At 34.7% G+C, this 3,782-nt stretch overlaps 1 pseudogene; it reads left to right on the plus strand.

Annotated features, from left to right (window-relative positions):
• The first annotated feature begins 2,779 nt into the window (after positions 1-2,779).
• LOC116568360 lies at positions 2,780-2,875 on the plus strand (annotated as a pseudogene).
• Positions 2,876-3,782: the final 907 nt, after the last annotated feature.

The raw sequence follows: 3,782 nt of genomic DNA on the forward strand, positions 1-3,782 counted from the left end.
ACCTGGGTGGCTCAGTGGGTTAAAGCCTCTGCCTTCAGCTCAGGTCATGATCCCAGGGTCCTGGGATCAAGGCCCTCGTCTGGCTCTCTGCTCGGCCTCTCTCACTCTGCCTGCCTCTCTGACTACTTGTGATCTCTGTCAGTCAAATAAATAAAAAAAATATTTAAAAAAAGAAAAAGAAACAGAAAGCCTCACTATTCAAAATGTGGTTCACACACCAGCAGGACAGGCATCATCTATCTCATTAGAAATGCAAAGTCACAGGCCTCACTTGAGACTTACTGACTCAGATTCTTCATTTTGAAAAGATCTGTGGGTAATTCACATGCAGGAACTTGAAAAAGCACTAATGTAAAGCACAGATCCAGAAAGTCTTATGTGTATCTAAAAAGTAGTTTAGAGGAAGACAGCATAAACAATGAAGGAGTTGAAATAATCAAAGAAATAACGAAAGAAAGTAGATGAAGAAAATTTCCTAGAGTTGGGAAAACTATCAACCCAACAGTTGGCAAACCCACCAAATGTCAAGGGGACAAAAATGCATTAGATACATACTTGTAAAATTTCAGAACTAAGCTTGAAGAAAAAAAATTCTAAAAGATTTCAAAGGGAGACAAAGAGAAAGTACTCAAAAAGAGACCACCATCAGATACGACATCAATGCCTTTCCAACAACACCAGATCTTAAAAACGCCTATTATGCAACTTTAAACCTAGAATACTATATCAAGTGCAATTATAAATAAAATTTAAGTGAAGAATATAGGTATTTTAGACATAAAGAACTCAAATCGTCTTAATCAACTGAGCCACCCAGGCACCCTTCATCCACCTTTTTTAAGAAAATAGAGAATGTATTCAAAGAATATGAAAAAGTCATCTAAAAAAGAGGAAGAAAAGGAATCTAAGAAACAGTTTAATCTAATCCAGAGATACAATGAAAGAAATCAGAATGAATGGTATGTGCAAATAGTAATGAATAGAAATTAGAAGGCAACCAGAGGACCTTATGAAAAAACAACAACAACAACAACAAAACAAAACAGACAAACAAAAACTAGAGGTGGATTAAGGAAGGTAGTGTGCATATGAAAATAAATGTAAAAGAAAGCCATGGTAAAACATGAAGCAAACTAAAACATGACATTATTTTAAGCAATTGTTGATATCTATAACGTATTAATATATAATTACATTATATTTATTTATTTTATATTAATAATATATAATATTTATATTATTTCAGTGTTAATCTTTCAGACTTTGCTGTTTGGGACTATGTGGGATTACACATAGTGTAATCTCCAGGTGCCTAATCATTCTATGTGGTTATAGAAAGAGTAACACTCATAATGTTTATATACTGATTATTTCAGATGTTCCTATCTTTAAATCAAATTATAGACAATGTTTGAAAGACCCTAGATTCAGAAGGAAGTGTAATGGTACAGTGTATAAATATAAATTATTAAAATGCTAATAATTGCATGTAAGTCATTTTAAACTAAAAAGTGATTTTAAAAATATAATAATTTACCTGATAGAAGTCATCAGGGAGGAAGAAAAGAAAGTATAGGCACACTGATTTCCTCATCTCACCTTGTATGAGGAAAACAGAGCCAGTCTGAAGCTTGAAAAACATAGGTTAAGTATAATATTAAATAATAAAGATAACCAAGAGAAAGACAAAAACAATGAACAGCAACAAAAACCCTACACTTAGAAGAATATAGGGGAGAAGGGAGGACGTAAGAGTTTGAGTTATGAAATTTTGCATCCTTCATCTGGAAATCCATAAACACTACCTGAAGTCTTAAATCATCAATACAATGTGTTCTTTAGAAATACGATGGTAAATACTAGAAGAGCTAAAAAGTGAAGTAACTAAAGTCATTAACTTTGGAAATATTTGGAGATCAGTAAAGGGCAGTGAGGATGAATTTTGCTTTTCTCTACTTCGCATCTATACAAGTTTAGGTATTTTAACCATTACAAACATATGTAATATTACACATATGTGTGTATGTATGTATATAAATTTAAAAGTAAAAAATCAAAAATGGAAAAAACTTCAATGGAAATATATATATATATATATATATATATATATATATATATACATACATACATATATATGATAGATACTTAGTTATTTCTAAGCAGAGTAAGCACAGGAAATTTACTAGCAAGTATCTGTTGATTCAACAAATTCCTTGAGCACCTACTCTGTGTGTGTTTCCCTGTGCTCAGCATTGAGTCTGTAACAATGAGCCAGAGAGATGCCACCCCTATCACAAAGGAGATTACTGTCTATCTGTAAAGGCAGGCATTAAACAAATAAATACACAAACACATCGCTCAATACACTTCTGTTGGGGCACCTGGGTGGCTCAGTGGGTTAAGCCGCTGCCTTCGGCTCAGGTCATGATCTCAGGGTCCTGGGATCGAGTCCCGCATCGGGCTCTCTGCTCAGCAGGGAGCCTGCTTCCCTCTCTCTCTCTCTGCCTGCCTCTCCATCTACTTGTGATTTCTCTCTGTCAAATAAATAAATAAAATCTTTAAAAAAAAAAAAAAAAAATACACTTCTGTTACATCCTGTGAAGGATGAGTATACAGTGAGAAAATAAAATGGGGGAATGTAAGCCTGGGAAACCAAGTTGTTTTGGGAAAAGTTTTATAATAAAGTTTAACAAAATTTGAATTCTTGGTACTAACATAAAGGTTATTAGACACACAGGAAATAACCAGTAAGAGACAATTATTTAACTAAAAGCAACTAGTGCTCTCTTCGGCAGCACATAGACTAAAATTGGAATGACACAGAGAAGGTTAGCGTAAGGATGACATGCAAATTCATGAACCGATCCATATCTTTAAAACAAACAAACAAAAATTAAAAATTAAAAGCAACTAAACTAGTTACCACTTATAGCTCTGTCCCTTATTCTGTATAACTCAAAAAGCATTTACAGATTTCCATGGTTTTAAGTTTCCGGAGCATGAGAAATTTTTCCCCCAAATGAATCAAATCACTTCATTTTTTAAAAAATAAGATATTGAAAGCTGACAATTTGGCAGTTGGCTGTAAGGCCAGGTAAAGATCAACCCACTTTAACATGGTAAAAAAAAAAAAAAAAAAGCCTAGTATTTCCAGAGCTGTCAAGAACTTTGAGTTGTGAAGGAAGTAATTTGATCTCCTGCACTTAAAAACTATTTACTTACCCATTTCCATCAGCATTCACTCATATAAACTAAGTGTGAGGACCAGAAAGCATATTTTTATTCAGCCTGTATCCAACTGGGATACAGAATATAGAATGGGAGAGAGTAGTAGGTCTTCTGATATGATCAGAGTGAGAGTCAGTCAAGGAGGCCTGTCCTGAAGAGAAGAGTTGGGGACTCTATTTTGGTGAAATAATTTTATAATTTAATAGAATGTCATGATGGGCCTTTAAAGTAGTCTGGGCTTTCTTGACATGGTAAAGCCAACAATTGCCAAGACCCCCAAATGGGCCACCTCAATGACAATGAACCTGTACCCTTCCTTACATCTACCTGACTCTGAGATTCCTGGGGACCACACTATCTGCGTCCACACATACCACTTCTGATGCTTCTGGTCTGGCAATCTGTTAACCATTTGATCAGCCTAGAAGGGCAGATTGCAGACACTTTGTTACTGGTTGTTCCTTTGGAAAGGATCAATGAATGTCTACTCCAAGCCCACAACTCCATATGCACAAATGCACTAGATAAGATACGTAGAAAGTGTTCATTTTTGT

Source organism: Mustela erminea, chromosome 10 (assembly GCF_009829155.1).
Source record: "Mustela erminea isolate mMusErm1 chromosome 10, mMusErm1.Pri, whole genome shotgun sequence".
NCBI lineage: Eukaryota > Metazoa > Chordata > Mammalia > Carnivora > Mustelidae > Mustela > Mustela erminea.